Below are 5,763 nucleotides of genomic sequence, written 5' to 3' on the forward strand. Positions count from 1 at the left end.
CGCGCCGCCACAAGCCAGAGCCGCCTCCGCCCTGCCCGCTGATCCTGCCGCCGCCGAGGTTGATCCCGCTGACCCCGCCGCCGCCGCCGAGGTTGACCCCGCCGCCGTTGCCGGTTTTCCCTAGAAAACCGTTCAGTTTTCCGTCCGGTTTTTCATTCAGTTTTTTTAGATCCGTTTTTTGTTTAGATCGGTTTATTTCCGGTTTAGTTTATTTAGCGAGCGTTCGCTTGTTCATAGAGCTTTCCACCAGCCAAATATGCATGTAGTATAGCCTTATTCTTCCATTACTCTCTATGGTTTATTTAAGGTGGCAACTTAAACACGCATCTGGGTGGACTGAGGCACCTGGGTATTCCAGCGGTTGCCTGTTTTTCTTTATGGTCCGCCACCCAGGCTCAATGGGATCATGAGATTATTCATACTAGAAACTTACGTGTGCAGCCACAAGCTACTATGGGCTCTAGCATAGTTGATTAAGTCGTGTGAACTCTTACAGTGGTAGACTAGCAGATGTAGGGGATGTAGGTTGGTATGGTCTACCCGTTTGTAAGGTGCTAGCGCTTCTGAAAGACTATGTCTCGGTCATACGTTTCTCAAACATCGTGTAGTGCGAGAATCCCAACGGAGGAGATCGAGTCTTGTGGGTAAAAGTGCGCAAACCTCTGCAGAGTGTATAAACTAATGATGATTAGCCTTGTCCCCGGTTATGGACAACTTGAGTATCTGGTACTTAGATTATCATGTGAATCTCATCATGTTACTCTAATTAATTTTGTTGGGTTTTAATGATGATGCTTAATTGGGATTGAGAGGGTGTCTACACTCTCAATGATTAACAACTACCATGATAGTTAACTAAAATTTATTCCTTTGCAGTAGGGAAAAATTTGCTTTATGCAAAAACTGTAACCATAGAGCTTTCCACCAGCCAAATATGCATGTAGTATAGCCTTATTCTTCCATTACTCTCTATGTGTTACATTGCCAGCATATTCCATGTGCTGACCCGTTTTCGGGCTGCAACGTTCATGTTGCAGACTTTCCAGACGACGAGTAAGGTGCCTTTAGGTCGTGGTTCTATACTCAGTGATGCCGTTGGAGTTGATGGACTCACTTATCTTCCAAGCCTTCCACTGTTATCGTTATTAGATGGCCTTAAGCCATATTTATTGTAATAAGTTCTCTCTTGAGACATTCGACGTAATAAGTGTGTGATTACTACTCTGTTATAAATCCTTCAAGTACTTTGCGTGTCAGCATTACTGATCCAGGGATGACACTGAAGCACAAAGATCAGATCGTTTGAGGTCTGGCCGCTACAAGATGGTATCAGACGACACTGAAGCAGCAGCAGATTGAGAACCGCAAGAGGAAGTATGGACAAGGGAAGTACAATTCAGGAGCTCAGCAGAAGCCACGTTTTACCCCTAAACCAGGAGGACATTTTCAGCATACCCATGGAGGAGGTAGCTCGCACAATCATAATGGCCCCAAGAATAGTAATGGGAATGGAGGAAGCAACGGCCAGAACTATACCAACCCATCAACCACAGCTAAGAGAGACCTGGGCCAAGTCACTTGCTTTAAGTGCCAAAAGACCGGACATTATGCCAATGAATGTCCTGAAGCCCAGAATGGAAGTGGCAATGGAAACTCTGGGAAGAAGCCGAACCCTTTCAACAGGGGATAGGTGAACCACGTAAACGCGGAGGAGGTTGAAGAGCAGCCAGATGCAGTAATCGGTAAGTTTTTGGTTAAGTCTTTTACTGCAATCGTTCTTTTTTATACTGGTGCATCGCATTCATACATATCAAGGGGATTCGCTGATAAGTATAACCTGCCCACTAAGGTTCTTAGAACACCTATGCTAGTAAGCTCACCAGGAGCGGAGTATATGGCCAGCCGAGGATGTTTTCAAGTGCCATTGAGTATAGGTAGGCATGTGTTTCCCTCGGATTTGATCATTTTGGAATCGCAAGGTTTGGATGTAATTCTGGGTATGGATTGGATGTCGATGTATGGAGGAAACATTGATTGCGCCAGTAAGTCAATCTTGCTTACCACCCCAGAAGGAAGAAGGATCAAGTATGTATCCCGGCATGTGCCTAAGAGGACTCAAGTAAATTCCCTAACAGGAGTTGTGCAGGAGGAAGTACCAATAGTGAAGGATTTCCCTGACGTATTTCCAGAGGAGTTGCCAGGCATGCCACCGGATAGAGACATAGAGTTTTTGATTGAGCTTTTGCCAGGCACAGGGCCAATATCTAAGAGACCATATAGGATGCCCGCAAAAGATTTGGAGGAGATTAAGAAGCAGATTAAAGAGTTACTGGATAAAGGCTATATTCGCCCAAGTTCTTTGCCTTGGGGATCGCTAGTACTTCTAGTGGAAAAGAAGGATGGATCGTTAAGGATGGTTGTTGATTATCGAGGATTGAATGAAGTAACAATCAAGAACAAGTACCCACTACCGATGATCAATGATCTGTTTGATCGATTGCAAGGAGCTAAAGTATTTTCCAAGATCAATTTGCGACCAAGATACCATCAGTTGAAGATTCGAGAAAAGGATATACCTAAGATGGCTTTTACCACCAGGTATGGGCTGTACGAGTATACCGTTATGTCATTTGGTCTGACTAACGCACCTGCCTATTTTATGAACATGATGAACAAAGTGTTTATGGAGTTTTTGGATTAGTTCGTCATAGTGTTCATTGATGATATTCTGGTTTACTCGAAGAATGAAGAGGAACATAAGGAACATTTGCGTTTGGTACTTGAGAAGCTCAGAGAACATCAGTTATATGCCAAGTTTAGCAAATGTGAGTTTTGGTTGAAGGAAGTTGGATTCCTCGGATACGTTATATCCGGAGAAGGTATAGCAGTAGATCCCACCAAGGTTGTCACTGTGACAAATTGGGAAGCCCCAACAACAGTGGGAGTGATCCGGAGTTTTCTTGGACTCGCAGGATACTACCAAAGATTTATAGAAAATTTCTCGAAGATTGCGAAGCCTATGATGGAGTTGTTGAAGAAGGATACCAAATTAAAATGGATTGAGGAATGTGAGGCCAGTTTCCAGGAGTTGAAGAAATGTTTGGTTACATCACCAGTGTTGATTTTGCCAGATCAGAACAAGTACTATGAGGTGTATTGCGACGCTTCACGTCGAGGACTTGGAGCAGTGCTTATGCAGGAGGGAAGAGTTGTTTCATATGCCTCACGACAGCTTAGGCCTCATGAGATGAATTATGCCACACATGATTTGGAGTTAGCAGCCGTAGTGCATGCATTAAAGACTTGGAGACATTTTCTCATTGGAAACCATTGTGAAGTGTACACAGATCACAAGAGTTTGAAGTATATTTTCACGTAGAAGGACTTGAATCTCAGGCAAAGGAGATGGTTGGAGCTCATCAAGGATTATGATATGAGATTGCATTATCATCCTGGAAAGGCTAACATAGTAGCTGACGCATTGAGCCGTAAGAGCCATGTCAACACACTAATGTCGGGGGAATTACCAAAGGAGTTAGCCGAGGACCTTCGTGAGCTATGTTTGGAGATAGTTCCGAGAGGCTATGTAGCAGCATTCGAGATTCAGTCTACCTTGATGGATAAGATCAGAGAAGCTCAGAAGACTGACAAGGAGGTTGCCTCTATAAAGGAGAAGATGAGCAAAGGAAAAGTTAAAGGATTTCGTGAGGATGAGCACGATACCCTATGGTTTGAAGACCGTGTTTATGTGCCCAACGACCTGGAGATCGTGAAGTTAATTCTGCAGGAGGCCCATGATTCACCATATTCGATTCACCCAAGAAATACCAAGATGTATTTGGATTTGAAGGATACTTTCTCGTGGACCGGAATGAAGAAGGATATTGCGGAGTATGTAGAAGTTTGCGATGTATGTTAGAGAGTAAAGGCAGAGCATCAGAAGCCAGCAGGATTGCTACAGCCATTGCCAATACCCGAATGGAAGTGGGATAAGCTAGGCATGGATTTTATCACGGGATTGCCCAGAACTCGCTTAGGCTATGACTCGATTTGGGTAGTAGTCGATCGTTTGACAAAGGTAGCTCATTTCATTCCAGTGAAGACTACTTACACCAGTGCTAAGTTGGCCAAAATATACATTACCAGGATCGTATGTCTGCATGGAGTTCCAAGGAGCATTGTATCAGATAGAGGAACCCAGTTTACCTCAAAGTTCTGGAATCAGTTGCACAAAACTTTGGGTACCAGGCTAGAGTTCAGTACAGCTTTCCATCCACAGACAGATGGACAGACCTAGAGAGTCAATCAGATTTTGGAGGATATGCTGAGAGCTTGTGCGCTAGATTACGGATCTAGTTGGGACGAGAATTTGCCATATGCAGAGTTCTCTTACAACAACAGTTATCAATCCAGTTTGAAGATGGCCCCTTTCGAAGCCTTGTACGGAAGGAGGTGCAGGACCCCATTGTCGTGGGATGAAGTTGGAGACCGCCAGTTGTTTGGACTGGATTTGATTAAGGAGTCTGAACAGAAAGTGAAATTTATTCGCGATAGGCTCAAGGTAGCCAAGTCCAAGCAGAAGAGCTACATAGATTCTAAACGCAAGGAGACAGTTTACGAAGTCGGAGACCGAGTTTATCTTCGAGTATCTCCACTTCGAGGAGTTAAGCGCTTTGGAGTTAAGGGAAAGTTAGCGCCACATTTTGTAGGACCATACAAGGTTTTGGAGCGTATGGGAGAAGTAGCCTACAAATTGGAATTGCCCGAAGGATTGTTAGGAGTTCACGATGTATTCCATGTTTCCCAGTTGAAGAAGTGCCACGCAGAGATGGTTGATATACCGCTGAGAGATACAGTGTCGTGGAAGCAATTCAGTTGGACAGTGATTTGACATATGAGGAGAAACTAGTCAAGATTCTTGAGTATGCCAGCCGAGTCACCCGCAGCAAGGTTATCAAGTTTTGCAAACTTCAGTGGAGCCACCACACCGAGGATGAAGCCACCTGGGAGCGAGAGGAAGATCTGCTGAAGGACCACCCTCACCTATTTTCTAGCCAACCCGAATCTCGAGGGCGAGATTCATCTTAAGGGGGGTAGGTTTGTAACATCCCAAATTTTCAATTTGGAATCTTATACATTAGATCATCACTGCATATCATATTGTATTTTTGCTTTTGGTTTGATCCTAGAAGTTCTACGCAACTCAGGGACCCTCGGAGAGAGTTGGGGACTTCGTTATTTTCATATTTGAGTTTTCTCAAATTTTGGAAAATAGGATCATTTGATTTTATTTATTTTATCTTCAATTATTTCTATTATACAAATATGAGAGAGGGAATAAAATGACTTTCCCAAAATAAAGAAATATTTAGGATTTAATAATAAAATCAAATAAGATTTTATTTTGGTTTTATTTGCTATTTTATTCGAATTTAGGAAACATGCATGTTTTTCAAAATTGCATTCAGGCCCCAAATAAATGTTCATCCTGTTCGTCTTGATTTTAGAAGTCGGGGAAAATTTATTTCAGGATTTTTGGAGTCCGTTTAGTATTTCTTTTTTTGTTTTTCTGTGCGTAATTATTAAAAAAACGTGCAATCGACTTAGGGCCGGTTTCGGCGAGGACTCTTCGGGCCGGCCTTTATAAGGAGCCTCCCCTAGCCCCAAGCCCACCCCGCGCCTAACCCTAACCCTAGCCGAGCCAAGCCGCCGCCAACGCCGTCGCCCGAGCCGCCGCTGCAACGCCGCCCGACGCCGCCGACG

Source organism: Triticum dicoccoides, chromosome 4A (genome assembly GCF_002162155.2).
Source record: "Triticum dicoccoides isolate Atlit2015 ecotype Zavitan chromosome 4A, WEW_v2.0, whole genome shotgun sequence".
In the NCBI taxonomy this organism is placed as follows: domain Eukaryota; kingdom Viridiplantae; phylum Streptophyta; class Magnoliopsida; order Poales; family Poaceae; genus Triticum; species Triticum dicoccoides.